Source organism: Lepidochelys olivacea (genome assembly GCF_965140295.1).
Source record: "Lepidochelys olivacea isolate rLepOli2 genome assembly, chromosome: 19".
NCBI classification, from domain to species: Eukaryota; Metazoa; Chordata; order Testudines; family Cheloniidae; genus Lepidochelys; species Lepidochelys olivacea.
This window is the reverse complement of record NC_140429.1, coordinates 16,601,845-16,625,662: the sequence shown is the minus strand read 5'-3', so window position 1 is coordinate 16,625,662 and position 23,818 is coordinate 16,601,845.

The window sequence follows — 23,818 nt, the reverse complement described above, 5'->3', positions numbered from 1 at the left end:
ATGCCTGAGTGTTACAACTGCCCTTACTTCACTTCTGGGCAAACTGCTGCGCCTATCTCTCCCCTCCTCCCCACACCTGACCACAGCTGATAAAAGGGAAAGAAACCCTCCCTGAACATTCATTGCCTAATCAGGATTTCATTACCTGCATCGACTCTGCTCCCATGCCCCCTGCATTGCAGCCTTCTCTCTCATGACTGTGGCTTGTAAGAGACAGGAACCCTGAGTCTCCAGGGGGATGTTCTGATGGGCTGTAATAGAAAAGGTTACTTTAAAGCTCCTTATTTGGGCAGTGATGTAAAGGGAAGTTGTTCAGTCAGCACCACCCACTTTTTCCATTCACTACACATTGTTTCCTGTTGTCAAGCAGCTGCTGTGGCTTTCGATACAGACAAGGGAATCCTTCAGCCCTTGGCTGGCTCTCATGCATTGCACAACTTGTTAACAGCGCATTTCTGAGACAACCATCTCCTGGGCCAAACTCCTTATGCTTCTAGCAAACATTTCTTCCTTTAAAATTTTGCAAAAATCCATCAAATCTTGACAATAGACAGTGATATAAAAATCTCTCTCTCTCTCTCACACACACACACACCGCCCCTCCATCACAAATGCTCACTTGTTAGCAGACTAGTGCCATCGGAAAGTTGCTAAGTGAGACTGTCTCAGACAATCGGTCTGAGAACCAATCTGCAGCAGTGGGTACAGATCAGACTGCATCTCACTGCAAGTCTCTCTTAAGGAGCCTGCCCTGCCTCCGGACTGTAAGGTGCTCAGATACCATGCTGGCAGGTGCTAAATAACGATCTAAAGCGAATAAGACAGAACAAGGACTGTCTGCCCCAGCAAGAATCACTTGCCAAATCCCAATGAGGAACGAATGGGCTATGGGACCAGTGCTGTCTGCAGAAGAGCCTCTCTCAGGGACAGACACCCTGATAAGGGATGGGTAGATTAGCCTGAAGCCGAGCCACGTTGGAGTCCCGGCTACCAGCTGATGGGACTGGCCCTGTGGCTCAGCGCTAGTGCGCGGAGCGGCTGCTGTGGGCTCTGGCGCTTGCCTCACGTCAGCCAAATGCACCTACCAGGAGGACGCCGGCTGAGAGCAGAAAGCAGCCCCCTGGAGATGCCCTGCAGGCACCAGCGGGTCCGCTCAGACCCGAGCCCTGTGCACGCAGAGGCGCTGGGGGAAGGAAGAGAACAATCAGAGTGTGAGTGAGTGTGAGTGTGAGTGTGTGTGTGTGTGAGTGAGAGTGTGCGCGCCCCCACCCTCCCCGCCCCCACCTCTCTACCGCAGGCTCTGGCGTCTCCCCCTCTCCATCCTTCTCAGCCTGCCTCATCTCTCCATCCCCACATCCTCCGCCCCCGCATCTGGCCGCCCCCCGCCCCGTGACACGCGCCCTCCCACTTTCGCTCCAGCTTGTTTCCCCGCACGCGGGGCGCGGGCTCAGCCCGGCCCCGGGTCACTCCCCAGGCCGGCCCGCAGGAGCCGTGCGGGGCCACGGGCCGGGCGGAGCCGGGCAGGGCTCCGGCGAGGGGCGATTCCGCTCCCGGTCCGGGGCTCACCGACCCGCGCGGAGTCCGCAGCTCGGGGCAGGAGGACTCCGACCCGCAGAGGGGTTATCACCTGCAGCCCACGCCCCAGCCCGGAGCTCGGGGCAAGGCGTGGGGACGGGGCACAGCCCAGGGAACCGGGAGCTGAGCCAGGAACAAGCCTGTGGCCCCTAGGAAAAGGGGGGATTTTGACTCGTGTTAACTAAGATGTGCCAAACATCCTGCGCTGGCCAAGGCAAGGGGGAGTTTTAACAGGTGTGAGCTGGTTCCCAGGATTTATCCTAAGCAGCTACCAGGGTACAACTCCAGCTTGCCTGGCGTACAGTGGGATCTGGACGTTTTTCGCAGCTGACCCGTGTTAACAGATGGTTTTTTTGTTTTATTGTGGACGTGGCCTTAGAGGCAAAGGTTGGAAGATGTGAAAATGCTGCCCCCCCTCAGTCTGGGTCGGGCTGTCTACTCCCCTGGGAACTGGGGCACACAGTCTCTTCTCCTGCAGGGTTAAGAGGAGAGCCCTGCACACCCCTCCTTGGAGGGAGGGAGGGAGGGACAGGCTACAGGGATCGTTAACATGGGGCTTCCACCACAGGACGCTCTCCAGCTGAAAACAGAATGGGTACCTTCACAGCAGCACAGCACGCAAGCCACCTGCATCTGGCAGCCACTTTGCACCTCCCCTGCCTAGCATAGGAGACACCCACTTACACTGGTTGTATGGCAATGTCGTAAGGGGACTCCTACCAGAGCCTCCACTGACCCACCCTAAGTCCAGCCTGCAAAGTCCCCAATCTGCAAGCATTGAATCACTTGCTCTACGCTGTTTAGCAAGTGCTCTCCCTTAAACAGATCCCATGCCAGCATGCAGAGCTCCTGAGCTGTTGGGAAGTACCAGGAAGCTATGCCATGCTTCCAGCCTGGCCTCCACTGTGTGCAGGATGAACCAGGGAGGGGAGAGTCCTGCTGGGAGCAGGCACGTCTGAAGCCCTTAACATTTGATTATACTACTAGTTCCTGAGACTACGTTCTTTGCACCCTGTAAGCCTCTCTCTGTGTTGCTTGGCCTTGCCATTCGGTGAGAGCCCTATGTGCCTTATGAAAGCAGAGCAACTACCTACAAGTATGAGAATCTCTCTAAATTGCCCTGATCACACATTAGCCACAGCTGTGGGAAAGGAGCCAGGCTTCCAATTTCATTTTCATTCAGACTTTAATGTGGAAGCTTTCATGAGTGATGACACAACAAAGACATCAAATCAGCTTTTCCACAGAATTGCTGCATGAAGTCTTGAGGACACTGAACTCGGCCCACAGACCAGAAAGCTGTGGGATACCTGTGTTCCTGACCTTACATGCTAAACTGTGTGAATGGGCAGTGTGCCTATGCCATCCTCAGCAGAGCGCACACGGCCTGGGACAGTGTCAAAACTTATCCTTATTCCTGGGGTTTGGCCTTACTGGAAACACAGAAATACTGCCACAACATAAACCGCATTCTAAGTGTCCTCCCCAAGACTAGGAGTTCCCAGGGTTTCTTTTTGGGACCTCCTCTGCCCTAGTATCCTAGTTCTCTACACCCCAAAGAGGCACTCTCAGACCCTTTATATTCTGGATGGAGCTAACCGGACCTCCAAGCCAGCATGACTCAGCAGGAAATACCCTGATCTTCACACCAACTTTTAGCACCTACACTACAGCAATTCAGCAGAAGAGCCCTGGATTCCTATATGGGGCTTTAGACTCTGTCGCTGTCATAGATTAGTAAAAGGCACGTTGGGTGGATGTACAATACACACATGTTAAGAGGCCCACCGTATAATAGCTAATAGATTTTAAGAGGGGGACTTGTTCAGGAGGGATTTGGCATTATACTTATTTATCAAGAACTTCGGGGGGAGGAAGGGGATTAAGTCATTGTCACTGGTGCCCATAGCCGAACTGAATGGATTACCTTTATCTTTACAGGGGCAGACAAAATGTTTCATTGTAAAGAAAGGACATGGCTGCAATAAGACAAAATGATCAGCCAAGGGAGACCTGTATGGGCTTGTTCCTGTTCCATGTGGTGATGGCAATGGATTTCAATGGGTGTTTTTAGTGGCTCCCATATACTATTAGGTTTCCAAGATGATGGATATAATGCATGGATTTAAGTCCTGAGATGATCTCAGAAGACAAAGCAACACAATGTGGAGCTTTGAATTCAGGCAGCCGTAGGAAATCATGTTTTTTTACAAACCACAAGAATAGCTTTGCATCTAAGGCCAGGTCTACGCTTAAAACTTTTGCCCGCATAATAATGTTGGTTAGGGATTGATTTTTTTTAAACAATATTTCCCCATAGCGCAGACAAAGATATACCAGGGGGAAAAGTGCTTTTGCCACGAGACCATATTTTGTTCAGGAACCAGTATAAGCTGTACTGGCAAAGCAATCTTTTGCCATTATAAGCTATGTCCACGTGAGGAGGCTTTGCTGATATATCTATACCTTTATTACTATACTAGCAAGCTTTTTTCTAGTGTAAACTATGCCTAAGACAAATACCCACTATTTTAAAAATCATTGCCAAGCCTTCATTCCCATCCCTCTGCAGGCTTTCCAATATCAGGGCAGTATTAAAGCTGTGTGAGGTCTCTATAATGGAAATAGTGACTCTGACAGGCAAACAGTGGGATATGCTTTTCTGGGTGGACATCAATGGAATTGTATTTCTGTTCAGTAAACAGAAAGCAGCTCTTCAGGAAAATTAATCATTGGAAATCTACCACCAAAACCCCACGCTGCCCGGTCCCCAGTCTGACACAGCACCACTTCATTTCATCCCCCAGATGCTTCAATATCAGAAATGACAAAACAGCAGCTAAGTGTACAGTAAAAATACATCCGTTTTGTGTGTGTGCACTGACTAATTCCTCACGGCTCCAACTCAGCTCCTCGCATTCATGGCAAAAAGGAGGGTTGGCCTGTGAAAGAGGAGTGGTTCTTATATTTAATTTTACACACCCACTCTCTTTCTCTCCGCTAAATTCACACGATGTAAGGAGGTGCAGCTGCAGTGACTTCAAGAGAGTTGCACCCATTTACTGATACACAAGGTGTGAATTTGACCTGTGTCTCTCCAAAGATGGCTAAGTGGCAAAGCCTTCACTGTGGTCATGCCACACCAACCAGAAAGATCCAAAAACAGCAAAACCGGAAGGGCAGTTATAGTGTATAACGTGACTTGGTGAATAATGGGCCTTGGTGAATATTTCCCCTTACACTGACTCATCCTGATCAAAATACCTCCATCAAAAGATTAGCTTTCCCAACAGCCAGAGCTGGAAACCCCACCTAGCAGCTGAACATCCAGCTTCTCACCAGTTAAAAAAATAAATAAATAAACGAGGCTGCATCTAGAACTGAGCTGAGTGTTGTGGTGTTCTGCATGAGACAGAACAGAGTCCACGCTTCCTCATAGCAGGATCAGCCCCACAAAGCCAGCAGGAGTAAGAACATCTTGGTGTCACTGAAGGTGGCAGACATGACTCGATGACACACAGGGCAGATATGGGGAGCAGTTCCTTTTCTAACTCTAAATACACTTTAGTATTTGCATATTCACAGAATGAACTTGGTGCAGCTCTCACGCGAACGCTTTGAGAAACGTGAGGATACCTAACACAAGCAGATTTAACAGTCAGTTTGGTCTATCACTGACTCTAAGGCAGCGGGAAGAAAATCAGTTGTATCCCTATAATTTTGTAAGGTTCTCAGATGCCATGGTGATGAGTCTGGTAGAAATGACTTGATAAGATTAGCTAAGGAAATAGAGAGATTCCCTCTGAAGCACATGATTCTCTTTCCCTTCTTCTCACACAGGGCATGCTGAAAGGGTCTCTCAGGAGCCACTTGTTGAAATTCCACCTCCCAACTTGATGGGAGGTGAGGAGATAATCTTGCTGCCTGTGATGGGAGTCCTGCCCTCTCTGCATGGTACTGATAAACCATCCCTACCTGAGAGCACTTAACCCCAGGGCTCATAAAAGACAGGTACTGAAGGGTGAATTGTTTGCCTTTGGAATGCATCCATTGCACCAAGCATCAGCTCTTTTCATGACATTTCCCAGGAGAAGATACCATCCATAGACCCTCTCTCACAAAACACACACATCACTCTAAGCTGCAGTCAATTGAACTCTGTGCCACATTGCCCATAAAGTCAGTATATTTTTCAGCTGAATAGTATAAACATTGTCATCGAAGTGCAATTAATACAAATGTGTTTGCCCAGCAGGTTTGCCTCTTTCCCTGGTTGGGAGAAAGTGTTTTCATTTAAACAGGAAAATAAAAGGAAAATTCCCCAGGGACTCTCCTCCTCCTGTCTGCAAACCTCAAGGATACATGGGGTTTAACAAAGGCTAAATGTGAACAGTTTTATGGAAGCCCTTTGTTAACATGACTGCCCTCCCAACAGGAAGACTGTCCACAATTCCATTATGATTAAAATAACCATACTTTACTTCACATTCAAAGGCTAGACTTTTCCCTCCCCTAAGCATTTTGACAAAGTTGCCAGGGAATATTTCCTCATACCCCCTCATTCCTGCTTACCTTATCCTGGCCCAGGATGTGCACAAGTTGCCTACTGTCTTGGAGTCCTCTTTGAAGCTGTTTACAGAATGAAGGAAATTGCCCTGTATCTCTCTTGTTCTGACCCTTTCATTGTTTTTCCTAGTTCTCTGAAGTTTAATCTAGCACAGAGGTTTCCAAAACAGTGGTCCACAAAGCCTATTCTGGTGGTCTGCACAGTACTGGTTGACCACATGCTTCTCTGTCTTCCTTGTTTCCAGCTGCTAAATTACATTAACAGAAGCTAAAATTACATTAAATATTTTCCTGATGTTACTTTTCCACATAAGCAATTTTTGTAGTTGTATATAATTGTAAATGGACAGGAGGTGTCCATTACAAAACACCTCCACTAAGGTTTGGCTTAACCTATGAAAACATTTGGGAACCCTGTTCTAGAATTAGAGCCAAAAACTGTGAACTAGGACTCCTGGGTTTTTTTCCTGGCTCTTCCAATGACTCAGTGTACAACTTTGGCTATATCACTTTATCCCTCTGTAATCCAGTCTTCCCTACCTGTCTCATGAGTATTTAGGATGACTGTGTAAAGAGCTATATGATCCTCATGGAGTTATTACATTATAGGTTCTGCACTAGAACAGGGGACTGGGAATCAGCGCTTCTGGGTTGTATTTCCAGTTTTAGAAAGTTTGGGACTTCAATGGTTGAAGGAGGAGTAACATTTTCAAAAACACGTAAGCAACTTGGGGCCCAGAGTGTTAATGGAATTTAGGAGCCTAGAGATGCAGAGATTTTACAAAACAACCAATAAAATCAATGGGAGTTAGGCATGGAGGTGCTTTTGAAAATCCCACTGTCTATTTACATCTTTAGGTACCCAAATACCTTTATAAATCTGGCTCTAGGGGACTAAGGGCCAGATTTTCAGTGGTATTTAGACACCTAATTTCCATTGGTTTAAGTCACTGAGTTGCTTTTGAAAATTTTACCCTAGGACTCCTGGGTTTTATTCTCAGTTCTAATATTGGCTGACTGTGTGACTTCATGTCTTCTCTCAGTACCTCAGTCTCTTCATCTGTAAAATGGGGGTGATAATGTTACCGATCTCCCAGGGGTGTTGTGATACTTAATTACTATTTTGAAAGCATTCAGGAGACTCTCCGATGGTAAAAAGAATATTCCCTACAAAGTCTCATTACTATTCCAGCATTTACATTAAAGACGCTTTAGTCCTGCTAAGTAACAGGCATGAGGAATCATTCTGCCAATTTTAGACACAGCCCTGGTCTACACTATGAGTTTGGGTCAAATTTTGCAGCATTAGATCGATTTAACCCTGCACCCATCCACACAACAAAGCCATTTTTGTCGACTTAATGGGCTCTTAAAATCAATTTCTGTACTCCTCCCTGACGACGGGATTAGCGCTAAAATTGACATCGCCGGGTCGAATTTGGGTTAGTATGGACACAATTAGAAGGTATTGGCCTCCAGGAGCTATCCCACAGTGCTCCATTGTGACCACTCTGGACAGCACTCTCAACTTGGATGCACTGGCCAGGTATACAGGAAAAGCCCCGCAAACTTTTGAAAATCATTTCCTGTTTGGCCACTGTGGCATGAAGTGCAGAGCTCATCAGCAGAGATGACCATGGAGTCCCAGAATCGCAAAAGAGCTCTAGCATGGAGCGAACAGGAGGTACTGGATCTGACTGCTGTATGGGGAGATGAATCCGTGCTATCAGAACTCCATTCCAAAAGACGAAATGCCAAAATATTTGAAAAAATCTCCAAGGGCATGAAGGACAAAGGCTATCACAGGGACCCACAGCAGTGCCATGTGAAACTTAAGGAGCTCAGGCAAGCCTACCAAAAAACCCAAGAGGCAAACACCCGCTCGGGGTCAGTGCCCCAGTCATGCCGCTTGTATGATGAGCTGCATGCAATTCTAGGGGGTGCCCGTACAACTACCCCGCATCTGTACGTGGACTCCTGCAAAGGAGTCTCCCCACGCAACAAGGATGAGGATTTTGGGGATGAGGAAGATGATGAGGAGGGGGAGGTTGAAGATAGTGCACACCAGGCAAGCAGAGAAACTGTTCTCCCCGACAGCCTGGAGCCAATATCTTCCCAACTCTCCCAACCCAGGCTCCCGGACCTTCAAGACGCAGAAAGCAGCTCTGGTGAGTGTACCTTTGTAAACATAATACACCATTTAAAAGCAAGCGTGTTTAATGATTAATTTGTCCTGAAGACTTGGGATGCATTCGCAACCAGTACAGCTACTGGAAAAGTCTGTTAATGTATCTGGGGATGGGGCGGAAATCCTTCAGGGACATCTCAAAGAAGCTCTCCTGGAGTACTCCCAAAGCCTTTGCAAAAGATTTCTGGGGAGGGCAGCCTTATTGCGTCCTCCATGGTAGGATACTTTACCACGCCAGGCCAGTAGCACGTAGTCTGGAATCACTGCATAAGAAAGCATGGCAGCGTGTGATCCCGGTGTTTGCTGGCATTCAAGCAACATCCGTTCTTTATCTCTCTGTGTTATCCTCAGGAGAGTGATATCATACCTGGTTGAAATAGGGGAATTTTATTAAGGGGACATCAGAGGTGGCTGTTCCTGCTGGGCTGTTTGCCTGTGGCTGAAAAGAAATCATTCCCGCTGTTAGCCACGCGGTGGCAGAGGGGTGAAGCGGTCATCCCAGAGAATTGGGTGTGTGTTGGGGGGGTTAGTTGGTTTTGTGCTGCACGTTAATCCGAAAACATCAGCCCCTCCTTTTAAATGGCCAATGTGTCTTTTTCAATTTTAATCTCCCTTTTTTTCCTCCTGCAGCTGCAACTGTTTCAAAGCTGTGACTAGCGTCTCCGTCCCAGAGGCTAGCACACATAAGAAGACAAAAAAAACCCACACTCACGATGAAATGTTCTCTAAGCTCATGCAGTCCACCCAAACTGAAAGAGCCCAGCAGAATGCGTGGAGGCAGACAAAATGAACACGAGGACAGGAGGGATGCACGAGAGGACAGATGGCTGGAGCAACAGGAGAGGTGGCGGGATCAAGTGGAAAGGTGGTGGCAGAATGATGAAAGGAGGCAGGATGCAATGCTGAGGCTACTGGAAGATCAAACTGATATGCTCCGGCATATGGTTGAGGTGCAGGAAAGGCTCAGACCACCACTGTAGCCCCGGCACGGACTGCCACTGCAGCCCCTGTGTAACCAACCGCCCCCCTCCCCAAGTTCCATAGCCTCCGCACCCAGATGCCCAAGAATGCGGAGGGGGGGAGGCCCTCTGGGCACCCAGCCACTCCACCCCAGAGGACTGCCCAAGCAACAGAAGGCTGGCATTCAATAAGTTTAGAAGTGCAGTGTGGCCTTGTCCTTCCCTCCTCCACCACCCCTCCCAGGCTACCTTGGCAGTTATCCCCTTATTTGTATGATGAATTAATAAAGAATGCATGAATTTGAAACAACAATGACTTTATTGCCTCTGCAAGCAATGATCGAAGGCGGGAGGGGAGGGTGGTTGGCTTACAGGGAAGTAGAGTGAACCAAGGGGGCGGGTTTTCATCAAGGAGAAACAAACAGAACTGTCACACCGTAGCCTGGTTAGCCATGAAACTGGTTTTCAAAGATTCTCTGATGTGCAGCACACCCTGCTGTGCTCTTCTAACCACTCTGGTGTCTGGCTGTGCATAATCAGCGGCCAGGCAATTTGCCTCAACTTCCCACCCCGCCATAAACGTCTCCCCCTTAACTCTCACAGATATTATGGAGCACACAGCAAACAGTAATAACAATGGGAATATTGGTTTCACTGTGGTCTAACCTAGTCAGTAAACTGCGCCAGTGCGCTTTTAAACGTCCAAATGCACATTCTACCACCATTCTGCACTTGCTCAGCCTATAGTTGAACAGCTCCTGACTACTGTCCAGGGTGCCTGTGTACAGTTTCATGAGCCATGGCATTAAGGGGTAGGCTGGGTCCCCAAGGATAACTATAGGCATTTCAACAGCCCCAACAGTTATTTTCTGGTCTGGAAAGTAAGTCCCTTGCTGCAGCTGTTCATACAGACCAGAGTTCCTGAAGATGCGAGCGTCATGTACCTTTCCCGGCCATCCCACATTGATGTTGGTGAAACATCCCTTGTGATCTACCAGTGTTTGCAGCACCATTGAAAAGTACCCCTTTCAGTTTATGTACTGGCTGCCTTGGTGGTCCGGTGCCAAGATAGGATATGGGTTCCGTCTATCACCCCACCACAGTTAGGGAATCCCATTGCGGCAAAGCCATCCACTATGACCTGCACATTTCCCAGAGTCACTACCCTTGATAGCAGCAGCTCAGTGATTGCACTGGCTGCTTGGATCACAGCAGCTCCCACAGTAGATTTGCCCACTCCAAATTGATTCCTGACTGACCAGCAGCTGTCTGGTGTTGCAAGCTTCCAGGGGGCTATCACCACTCGCTTGTGAACTGTGAAGGCTGCTCTCATCTTGGTATTCTTGCATTTCAGGGCATGGGAAAGCAAGTTACAAAGTTCCATGAAAGTGCCCTTACGCATGCGAAAGTTTCGGAGCCACTGGGAATCATCCCAGACCTGCAACACTATGCGGTCCCACCAGTCTGTGCTTGTTTCCCGGGCTCAGAATCGGCGTTCCACGGCATGAGCCTGCCCCATTGCCATCAGGATGGCCAAATTGCTGGGGCCCGTGCTTTGAGAGAAATCTGTGTCCATGTCCTCATCACTCTCGTCACCGCACTGCCATCGCCTCCTCGCCTGCTTTTGCAGGTTCTGGTTCTGCATATACTGCATGATAATGTGCGAGGTGTTTTCAATGCTCATAACTGCTGCAGTGATCTGAGCGGGCTCCATGCTTGCTGTGGTATGGCGTCTGCAGGAGAGCAGAGCTGAAGGAGAAGCGGTGGTTGAATGACCCGTTTTGCAGGCCTACTGCACCATCTTCTGCCAGGACACAACAGCTGAGCGAGCTGCACGCTTGCCGTGGTATGACGAGACAAGAGCAGCCGAGCAGAGTTGCAGCGAAAGTGGCCCTGCGAGACCACCAGGAGAGCAGAGTGGCAGCGGAAGCAGTCGTTCAATGAAGACGATGGTTTGCAGACCTACTGCACCGTCTGCTGCCAGGACACAACAGCTGAGTGGGCTGCACGCTTGCCGTGGTGTGGCGAGACGAGCAGCCAAGCAGAGTTGCAGCGGAAGCAGCCCTGTGAGACCCCCCAGAAGAGCAGAGTGGCAGCGGAAGCGGTGGATGACAACGACGGTTAGCAGTCTTACCGCACCGTCTGCTGAAAGCAGTATGGCATCCACACGGAAAAAAGGCATGAAATGATTGTCTGCTGTTGCTTTCACGGAGGGAGGGGCGACTGATGACATGTACCCAAAACCACTTGTGACAATGTTTTTGCCCCATCAGGCATTGGGAGCTTAACCCAGAATTCCAATGGGCGGTGGAGACTGCGGGAACTGTGGGATGGCTACCCACAGTGCAACGCTCTGAAAGTCGACGCTTGCCTCGGTACTGTGGACGCACTCCGCCAACTTAATGCACTTAGTGCCTTAGTGTGGAGACACACACAATCGACTGTATAAAATCGCTTTCTAAAAAATCGACTTCTATAAATTCGACCTAATTTCATAGTGTAGGCATACCCATAGCATCTGCTCAATGTTAAAGCTGAAACCTTTTGTCCTGAAAATAAATAAAATGATTTTTCTTCTGAACTGACATTTGTCAGACAACATGTTGAGAGTAGAAATTATAGCAAACCATGTTTTTTGTAGTGGAATAACCAGTGGACGCAAGTACCATACTGTGGTGAAAAGTACTAGGATCCAGAACTAGCTGCATTTTACTATGACAAGAACTACTGACAGGTACAAAATCCACAAGCTGATATGCCTGCTGATTCAGATGCTTTTTGCCAGCAGTCATGTGGGTCACAGTCACAGAGCTAGCTGAACCTCTATCCCTCTGATCTCTCTCTGGTCTCTCTGACTGCACCCTTTCAGGTGTCAGGTTTTGTGGATCCTGGGGTGGAATTGTGGGATTGTCCCACTCTTAGACTGGGCTCTGGATAGCAACCATGCTTACCCAGCTTGCCCGATATGGTTCAGCACCTGAGGTTCTTCCCTTCAGGAATCTGTGACCAGACAGATGTATGTAGTATATAGTAACCAGCCAGCATCCTTACAACCAAAGCACTGTCTATTTCATAGAATCATAGAATATCAGGGTTGGAAGGGACCATCCTCTCTGGAACCACCTCTCAGGTAGTTGAAAGCAGCTATCAAATCCCCCCTCATTCTTCTCTTCCACAGACTAAACAATGCCAGTTCCCTCAGCCTCTCCTCATAAGTCATGCGTTCCAGACCCTTAATCATTTTTGTTGCCCTTCGCTGGACTCTCTCCAATTTCTCCACATCCTTCTTGTAGCGTGGGGCCCAAAACTGGACACAGTACTCCAGATGAGGCCTCACCAATGTCGAATAGAGGGGGACGATCACGTCCCTCGATCTGCTCGCTATGCCCCTACTTATACATCCCAAAATGCCATTGGCCTTCTTGGCAACAAGGGCACACTGCTGACTCATATCCAGCTTCTCGTCCACTGTCACCCCTAGGTCCTTTTCCGCAGAACTGCTGCCTAGACATTTGGTCCCTAGTCTGTACCTGTGCATTGGGTTCTTCCGTCCTAAGTGCAGGACCCTGCACTTATCCTTATTGAACCTCATCAGATTTCTTTTGGCCCAATCCTCCAATTTGTCTAGGTCCCTCCGTATCCTATCCCTGTCCTCCAGCGTATCTACCACTCCTCCCAGTTTAGTATCATCTGCAAATTTGCTGAGAGTGCAATCCACACCATCCTCCAGATCATTTATGAAGATATTGAACAAAACCGGCCCCAGGACCGACTATCGGAACAAAGCATTTAGAGATAAAGGATTTTAAAACAGCAGTCTACATCCACATCTGTTTTGCCTAAAGCCCTACCGTCCTGTGATGCATTCTGAGACAGGCCTACCTTCTTCAGAGAGTGTAGCAAGTTCCTGCATCTTAGTCTGGCTCCCCCAAATAACTACCTGAACAGCTATTCCCCTCTTCAGGGACAGTCCTTTTAAACTACTTAGTCCTTTTGAACTGCTGGTTCCTGGGCCTTTGCCCTGCTCATAAAAAACAGTCCTGTAAGTTGGCTGGAATTGGGAGTCAGAATCTTTAAAGATATTAGTTTGGCTGTTGTCGCTTAACAACCCCTGAGTGTTTTCTGTGGGGGAGAGGGGAGGTGGTTAATGTGGAGCCATTTTCCTACCCTGCCTGCTTGTTTTTCTTACAACTCCCCTATTAAACTAAACCAACAAATTAACACAATAAATGTCCCAATAACTAGGTCAACATACAGAATCCATAGATTATTACAGAACAGCTCCAATACCATCATAATGTGGTTGGAAACTTAACTTTTTAATGAAATGTGCCTTTTGCCATGATCTGTTGGATTGTTCTGCGTTCAGGGGATTAATTTACAATAGAATCTGCAGAAAACTGTAGCATTTTGCCGTAGGGGTCTGAAAAATTTTGCAGAATATTAATAACTGAAACTAAGAAGTCACAGTTCAAAATTTGACCTACCTTAGAATTGTTAAAGGATAATCAACTGGAGAAAGTCCTTTGGATTATAAATATATGATCATACAGATCTCATGGTCCATTATGAAATGTACAATGGGGTTTGACCCTGTGTCCTTGGCCCAAATTTCCTCAATGCCTTCTATAATCACCCTCCAACCCCAGTCATTTGCTTTTCAGTGGTATTGTATGGATATAGTTTGTAAAGAATTTTGGCATCCTTTGAAATAGAATTAAAATGACAGAATTATAATTGTATTGTAGAATTATATGTTGTTCAAAAATCCAGCAGTGAGGGCTAAAGCCTGTGTCTCTCTAATGCTGACTTTATCAATACATTTCAAATCACAACAATCATTTAAGTCACTATCAAACATTGTCCCAATTGAATGTCCTGTTAAAATGTCCAGAAGTCCTGATTTCGAGCCCATGCTTGGAGGCATAGGCAGGGGTGCTGCCTCACAAGCAGGAGTTCTCAGAGCAGCAGCAAGGAGTCCTAGGACTCTGCCTATAGAAAGTCCCCCAAACCTCCACCACTCTGTATGTAACCAAATTGTTTCACATGCCTTGGTGGGAGCATACTAACAACTGTACGTAATAATCAACTGTGATGTCAGGTTTCAGAGTAGCAGCCGTGTTAGTCTGTATTCGCAAAAAGAAAAGGAGGACTTGTGGCACCTTAGAGACTAACCAATTTATTTGAGCATAAGCTTTCGTGAGCTACAGCTCACTTGCCGATGAAGTGAGCTGTAGCTCACGAAAGCTTATGCTCAAATAAATTGGTTAGTCTCTAAGGTGCCACAAGTCCTCCTTTTCTTTTTGCAACTGTGATGTGTGGACATTCCAACCACAAAGGCCACAGCACCTATAAAATTCCAAAAGGGCAGGGGAAGTAATAGAAAAAATAACCCTCTGAAACAAACAGAACGTAAAAGGAAACAAAAGGCCTAACCTTACTTACCCCAGTGTCACTCTCTTAAACCAGTGTCAAACCATTCGCTCTTGATTTACACAAGTGCTAGAATCAAGCTTCAAAACTAGCTTTGTCCTGTGTTTACCTTACTGCTGGGCCATGCCAAACAATCAGCAATGATGTAGTCCAGGATAAGTAACCTGATCCAGGATGTCCATGGCCACTGGAAGGAACTCAGCATTGTACAGGCAGAACTGCTTGACTGAGTGAAAGCAAAGTGGGTGCTGCAGTCCTTTGAGTGCTGTTTAAGCTCACCAGAAGGGAACACATTGCTGATGGGACCACATTATTCTGAATCTGATGTTCTGTGAGAACACCAGGGTTTGAATTCTCAGTTGGCTACAGATAGCTCCAGTTTTATAGGCTTGAGTTAGAGTTGCCATTTTTTGTTGGACATCTGCCTGGAGGTTCCATCACATAACATAATCTTTAATGAAAGATTCATCTTTAACTCCTGGAGATTCCAGGACAATCATGGAGAGTTGGCAACCCTAGCTTGAGTCCAAGCCCATCTATGTTTCAGCTTGAGTGTCTTGCTTCTATGTGGTGCTTTTCTGCTTTCTAGCTTGCCTGGCTCTGGTTCTCTAAACTGTTCATATCCAATAGCCAGAGAGATGCTTTCTGGTGAGTTGCAGTGGAACAAGAGCCCTGAATTTTCCATGTATGTGCACTAGTATTATATTTAGTTAGGCCCCAATGCTAAGATTAAATTGAAGACTGTCATCACCTGAGGCTTATACAATATCTGTAACATACGGATACAGTTGCAGTCAATGGAGACACCTGGTCTAAAGCCCCACTGACATAAGAGAGAGGAGGGAGCTGAAAGGGCATTCTCCATTAAAACCTTAGACTTTTGTAACTTGCTTCTCCCAAGTTCATAACGGCATGCTTGAAGGCCCACTGCATCTCCCTGGCCCAGCAGCTGTTGTATAGGGCGAGGTCCTTTGAGGTGGGGAACACTGTGGATTATATGTGTGGGGAGTAGATTAATTTCCACTCTATCTATGTTGTCACTGAGTTATTTGATTTGCTCTTGGTGAAGTGACAGGTTTACTTGTCTAGTGTATTTTTAAAAGAGTGCCAAGGGCACACGGACCATTGGGTGGGTGCTCTTTTATTACAGTTTGCAAATAAATATGCATGACTGCTCTGCTAACGATAGCTGTCCATTGATTTCAATGGGGTTACTCTGAGAAAGAATTTGACTTCCCTACTATGCTTAAATAAGATGTAATATAAACAGCAAGTTTCTCTAGCAGGGACAGATTCAGGAGAGGGTGATATAAACACAGAGCAACAGCAATTGCTGTTACACCTTCGGTCCAAAATTTAGATATTTCAGGTACAGTTTTAAACAGGGAATTGCTGGAATGAATGGCATAGCTGGAACTGGGTAATATCACAGTCATCTTCATTTGCTCCAGAAGGCAGAAAATCACGCATTGTCCAAGCTCCTGACCATATGCCTATTCTATTAAAACCCAAGAGGCTAATAAAGACACCACACCAACCTGGTTCTTCCAAATCCAGAAGAGCAGCAATCAGAAACGGTTAACTACTAAAGCAACTCATATCAGTAACACCTATTTGTCCTGGAACTCCACAACCACCTGTACTGTGAAGCCATGTGATAACACAACAGTACATTTTCAAGGAAGAATTATCTCCCTTTATGAAGGGGGCTGTAACAGAATGTGCTACTGCCATTTGGATTAATTGCATTAGTTATTTTACACCTCTCCCTGCTAGAGAAACTTGCAGTGTTTTAATTTCCGTGTCTTTTTGAGGTCAGAATTAGCAATTGGAAAATAAAACTGTTTTATTAGCCGATTGTGTCCTTTTAATGAACTTCAACAAGACACAAAATATTACAAGCTCTGCATCCAGTGGCTAAATGGAACAGGACCAGGGGGGAGCACTAGATCACTGTAAGTGCTAGTGACCTATGATGGAGGCTCTGGGGAGGCCAGGAGAGAGAGAGCCTTTGAAACATATCATGTGACCTCAGCAACAGCACAGCACCATAGAGCCAAATTTCTGCACTGCACAACAGTTCAGATAATCACGGCATATTTAGGGTAGCAGGATACAGAAATAGCCATTCTGAATTCAGTTAGAGACCATAAAGCCAGAAAAGTTATTATTATGCAGGCACCCGTCATGGTTTTGTAAATAAAGCTGAGCTGAGTTTTGCACTTAAAAGCAAGCCTCTTTGGTATGTATGAAAAATGTAGCATGTCCTTCCCAAACCAACAGCACTTACTCTTCAGTATGGAATGAGTTTTGTGAGAATTTACATCTCTTAATTAGCTTATGAGTTAACATTAATTTTAAGATGGGTCCATAAATTTAGCATTTGTGTCAGCCTGTTCTTTGTCCCAAATTATCTTAATAATAGACAGTGACTCTCAGTTTTCCATAGAGTGATATTTCATTGAAATTTTGTGCATAGGCTATAAAGACATTTGTAATTAACCTTAGTTATTAATGATTGTTCTGTCTACTTGTGATTATATAGACTACACAGAGGCAAGTCAACAGCTCAGGTAACTTAAGTGGGCCACTGTGGTAGGAGAAGTACCTGACCAATCACCACTCTTCCTTTAGAGCTAATTTGCATGCAACACTCCAGTGGTGTAACAAATCAGAAGTATGAAAAAAAAATGCTGTGAAAGAATTTAGACTGATGGCTGCTATTATCATTGCTGATCTGATTTATTTTGGTGCTTCTGAGGGGTTCTCATAGGCCCTACCCATCTGAAGACCCGTACACTAGTATCCAGGGCTCTACCATCCACACTGGCACGTTGGTGTATAGATTAACAAGGATGATGTTTATCCTGGTACTGCAGGAGTCCCATCCCAACTTTAAACTAACGTATTTCATTTTGAAACCACATCCTGCATTTACTGTAGGTTATTTCTCCATGGATGAAACTTAAGTCACTTTCCAAAATGACAGTTTACAAAAGAATATATACATTTTTACTACTGCTTTCACTATATTGTTCAGTTTAAGACTGTGCTGAGGATATACACTTGGCCAATACATTTCATTCAGTTATTGTGTTGATAGAAAGAAGATAAATGAATTACATTATAGCCCTCTCTTTCTACCTCTTTTCTGTCCTCAAAGGTAAGAGGAAGAATGCTCAAAATTTGTTTTAGTTCAGACTCACCCAGGGCTGCTGTGAAGTAGAAAAAGAAAAACACATTTATCCACATAGGTGGGAGTGCTGCCCCAGGCTAATGATCCAACGTTAGACAGAGATTTCTGACCCACACCACTTCTGGGTGATATATTAAGCAATTTCATATGAAATTAAATACAGCTTGTATGTGTCCAGTCCTCATGCATCTATCCATACAGGGCTGATTTTGGAGGATGTGGCATTTAGAATTATTTTGCTCACAGTCTTGTCTAGTTCCCCATTATAACACTCAAAATCAGTATTTAATTCAGTAAAGCCTCTCCCCCAGACACCCCAACCAAGAGAAATCACAAGGTCTAAATGTAAGTTCAGTGCTTCAAACTCAGGGGATCTGAAGAAGAGACACAGAGTTAGCACTGTCTGAAAATGCAGATTTGAGCTGTCAAGTGCATATGATGACCAAATAAAAGGGTACCTTTCCAAGCATTTGATTTATTTCTAGAAGGAAAGAGACAGGACAGGCACACAGTAGATTTCAAGGCAGAAAAGGGCTGTTGCAAATCAGGTTTTGGGGTTTTTTTCTATCTTCTGAAATGAAGAGAATCCCAGTGAGGTTAATTTAAACGGCAAGGTATGTTTCCCTCTCCCTGATGGCTGGATGGCAGATGCTATGCTGCCATTTACCTCCAAGCTATACGAATAGGGAAGGTCTTCTGCCAGAGACCAGCCAGTGCTGAACTCTGGCATTCAGCAGGCAGAAGAAGGCAGAAGAAACTTTGGGAGCTCTGTTCTCTTCTGTGGGGATTACAGACATAATCAACCAGCAGATCCAGATTCTAATGTGCATATAAAACAGAAGACCCAGCGCTATACGGAGAAGCAATAGAGCATAAAGATTCCCCACAACCTTCCCTTCCTCCTAGCCAAGGTTTATGATCCTAACACCATTTGTAATTGATACAGAGCTAATGGCTTCTCGGTTCAAAGGTTAAGCAGCCAGTGGCTGTGACTGGCAAATGATGCATTTTAAAAGGACACCAGGCAGCTAATATCCATGAGAGCTTTGCATAAAGAATAAGCTATTTATATAACCCATTCAGTAGTTCCCAAATTACACACTTTCTCCAAATAACTGTGCACCTAGCTTAGCAAATGCTTAGGTGACATACGGAACATTCCCAACTCTGCATAGATGCTTAAAAGATTAGCTAAGAATTTATTTATTTATTTATTACATTTTAAATTCAGTGGGGGAAAGAACTCCTAAAATTTTCCTTTTAAGGTTTAAATCTGAGTAATTATAGGACACAGTCCTCCTGTGTAAGCTGGCTGCAGGGTTGCCCCTTGCTGCCAGAAAAGCAGGTCAATTATAAGCAATGTACCACATTACCACAAGAGAAGGCTGGTTTGAATTCTGGTCAATTAGTACTAAAGCCCTCTTGGAACAGAAAGGTAAACTGAGCTAACACAGCTATGTGAGACGAAATACTTCAGCACTGAACTTAGACGCAAAGGTTTAATTGTTGAGATCGCAGAGACTAATGCTGTTTTGCCCCCAAAAGTAACTGTGCACTATAAATGGGCATGGTCACATACCTAAATTCTTTAGGGCCATTCCTATGAGATTCTCAGCACATTTAGCTCCCATTTAAAGCCCTGATTCAGAAAAGCATCCCTATTTAGGAAGAGTGCTTGGCATGTGCTTACATGCTTTCTTGAACTGAGTGCAAAGGCACTCCAGCCTGTAAGGGGTTACTGGGATCCTGCCATTCACATGACTGATGTGGGTGGAGTTATAAAAGGAAATGGGGAAGCTGGTACAAAGGAGGCTGCTATGGGGGAAGCAAGTCCTCTCTTCTCCCAGCTGGCTCAAGCTGGAAAAGCCTTGGCAAGTTAGTGTCCAGTAGTTGGTTTGTTCTTATTATACTCTATGATCAGTTTGTATTTCTTGGATATGTTACCCTTTTCTCCTTTTTCTGCTGCAAGGGGCTAGGGAGAATGTTGCTGGAGTCAGCTAGTTTAGCTTTATTAAGCAAAGATGGCAATCTGAACAGAGATACAAATTTCGAGGCTGCCATTTTTCCTGGGATGCACTGTAACAAAGGTACCAACGGTTACTGTATAAACAGACATTGTGAAAGGTTTTAGAACCCAGCGAGCTCACCCGCGTAAAGAAGTTAAGAACATAGTGAGGCACAGGCTTAAGATACAAGCACTTCAGGGGGTTGCGTCTCTTTGAACCAAAGCTTTTACTTTTAAACAGAGCAGGACAGAACTATGTGTGCTACCTTTGAAAGCAGCTCACAGGAAAACCCACCGGTAGCATACACACATCTCACACCAGGGCACCTACACCGCACGGAATGGATTTACAGGGGCATAAAGCTGATATAAGGAAGAGAAGCATCATGCCCAAGTTCTGCCCTGATCCAGAATATAAATGCAAGCCAATTATTTGGTGAGAGAGGGTTCATCCCATTTCCCTCCTCCCTTCAGGTTTCAGTAGGCTGAACTTTAGCACAAAGTGGGTATTGTGAAATCCCAGGAATGTTACAAGGTCCCTGGCAGCGAGATCTATTGGCCTGCTCATGCCTCTAAGTTTTCTTCAAAAACTCATGAGCAAAAACGCTGATGTTCAGAATCTGAACAATTCGGAGTCCCAAAATCAGATGTTTACAGACACACACTACAAAAACACTGGGAGTCGCTCTAAAAGTTGACATATTTTTCCATTCTGCTAGATGCCATGACCCGAAATGCCATTATTACTCTTAGAAATACCTCAACTGACCTACAGCTGGCGTGAGCAGCAGAATAACCATGCTGGATCAAACCAATGGTCCTTCTAGTTCTGCATCCATCTCCAATAGTAGCTAGTACCAGATGCTTAACAGGAAAGTGTAAATCTCCCAGAATGCAGTAACATGCCTAAGAGAAAAGTTTCTCCCTAGCCCCACCCAGATAGTGGCTGGATTATACCCTGATGTACCAGGACTTCTCTCTCTCCTAGATTTTTATCTTTCATTTTAGTGCATTCTTGTTATTCATATAAACGTGGATATTCTTGGTGTCAAGTATCAGAGGGTAGCAGTGTTAGTCTGGATCTGTAAAAGCAGCAGAGAGTCCTGTGGCACCTTATAGACTAACAGACGTATTGGAGCATAAGTTTTCGTGGGTGAATACCTGCATCCGATGAAGTGGGTATTCACCCATGAAAGCTTATGCTCCGATATGCCTGTTAGTCTATAAGGGGCCACAGGACTCTTTGCCGCTTCTTGTTATTTATATAAATGTCTAATCTATTTTTTAATCCTACTAAACTCCTGGTCTCAAATATATCTAATGGCCGTGAGTTCCACATGTTAATTATGCACTGTGTAAATAGATTTATTTACACAGTGCATAATTAAGTTTTGATGTAATGCCTCTTAATTTCATTGGGTGTCCTCCTGTTCTTGTGTTCTGAGAGAGGGCTGAAAAGGAGCACTTGATTGTCCTTCTGTACAATTCTATCATGCCCACAATTATTCATCTCCTTAAAAGCGTCCATATTGCATTTCTTTGACAGTGTTAAAAGATTACTCTGAACATGTTCAAAGCATTAAATTCAAAGTAAGTCATATTTTAAATACTATACTGATATTATGGTTCTTTAGGTCCATCTTGATTAATATTGACAAAAAACTCAAAATCTCAAATGTTCACCATTTATCCGTCTCAATGTTTCCAGCGCAGCCTAGGGGAGACCCGAGTTTACGTACTAATGAAATTATTCAAGCACAGGTTTCACATTAGCTATCACGCTACCATAATGAACAGATTACAAAGTACAGATCACTACAGTCTATGCCTTATCATATTTGGACACAGCTGGTTTCAGACAAACTCTTCCTTTAGTGTAATATTGGGATTGTATTCATGCAGCTGGTTTCATATCAGTTATTCCCTTGCCAGAATGACAAAGCTATATGCACACAGAGCTGGTTTCACATCACCTTTCCCCAAACCATAATCCCCAGATTATATATGCACTATTGGTTTCTCATCAGCTCTCCCATTACCACAAGATGGAGACTATACATATGTTGTAGTTTCACATCAGCTCTCCCACTACCATAACGCTGGGACAGCACATAAGTAACATAACCTATAACCCTATGTGCTTAACCATAAACTCAAAGACTAAACTTGAGCGACTGGTTTCACAACAGATCTCTCATTACCATAATGCCAGGACTATACATGTGCACTGGTTTCAGATCAGCTCTCCCAATAACACTGGCTGTATAGACACTTTCAGTTTCATCGTGCCCTGTTGTTCTAATATTCTGTGTAATAAAATGCCTGCAAACTTTAGAAATCACTTCTTCTATATTTCACTGAATACTAGGGCTGCCAATAGCCCCTTATTACAAGGGACATCCCTTATTTTTTCATCTCTGTACAACAAGATCGGGAGTTGCTGAGCAAAAAGCAGCAAGAAATAACCCGGCGAATGGAGGTGAGTGCTGCTTAGCATTATTAATAATGATGATAATAATGATAATAATATAAGGAGGAGGAGTGGAGTGGGGATGCTAAGAAAACAGTCCTTATTTTTGAAATACAATGTTGGTGACCCTTCTGAATATGCTCTCATACAAGTATGAATTTTAAAAAGGGAAATTTAAACACAAAAACTATGTTAACATGAAGGTCTCTATTCTTGAAACAGAAGTTACTTTATGAAACTTTAGAAGTAACTTTATCTTTCATTCATATTATCCCAGTAAAGGCACTCATGTTGTTAAAAACAAAACAAACAAAACAAAAAAATAAAACAAAAACCCTAACAACCTTAACTCTGCCCACGTTTGTGAGAAGTCTCCATGTCACATTTATTGTTTGGTTATCAAATCATAGGTTGTTCATATGGATAAGTTGTTGTACAGTGCCTCTCTCCTTGAAAGGTAGAAAACATGTTTCAAATGTAACTTGATAGCAGTGCATGCATAATAGAGATATATTGGGTTCAGACATTGACAGCAGAATATAGGTTTCTATTTCAGATGTGTAATCATTTTGATGTTTTAAACACTTTAACTAACGATAAAGGAATATATCTAAATCATGTATTTATTCTAACTGCAATACTGTTCCCAGTGAGTAGGTATGCTACATTATAAATTCTCTACAGATAATTTTAAAAAGTCTGGTGTTTCTTAAATTGTCTTATCAAGGAGTTAAAACATTAAAATGCATTAAAAATGTGTCTGCCAGTCTTGAACAATCCCTAAACCAGACAACTGTAGAAGCCCGCTCCTCAGCCCCTCTGATAGCCATTCTATATCAATCTTTGAGTTCAGAAATTTGTGCTTATAACATTCATATCTAAACGAAAACCATTGTCCTGTAGTGTACAGCATTCATCTACACAGTTCTAGTTATTCCACTTCTGAAATTTCAAAAGAACAGTGGCACCATACAGTATAGTTGTAGCAGTTGTTACAATATTAAACCCACGAATATGATGGACAGTTGGTTTTGCTGAAATGGAGGATGAAACATTTTTGTAGTATCGTTTAAAAAAAATCTGTGTACTGTGATTTAATAGGTTTCAGAATATACTGAAAAAATACATGATGGGCAGAGCTATGGTTGCTGTGCTTTTGTTGTTGTTTTCAAATGCACCTAAGTGTACTTATTTAATTATTACATATGAGAGAGGAAGTGATCATGTTGAAGGACAAAGTTTGAAGGAGAATCTCAACTCCAAATTTCCTATATTTTTCTTGTTTGTGTACTTTTTTTTTTAGGAGGGATGTTTTTGTTTTTCTTATGAATGGAGCTCAACAACTTTCATGTTAACATTTTAAGTTAAGTTTTAAACCTGCAAAATATATACTCCTTTCATTTTGGGGTCATAGAATCATAGAATC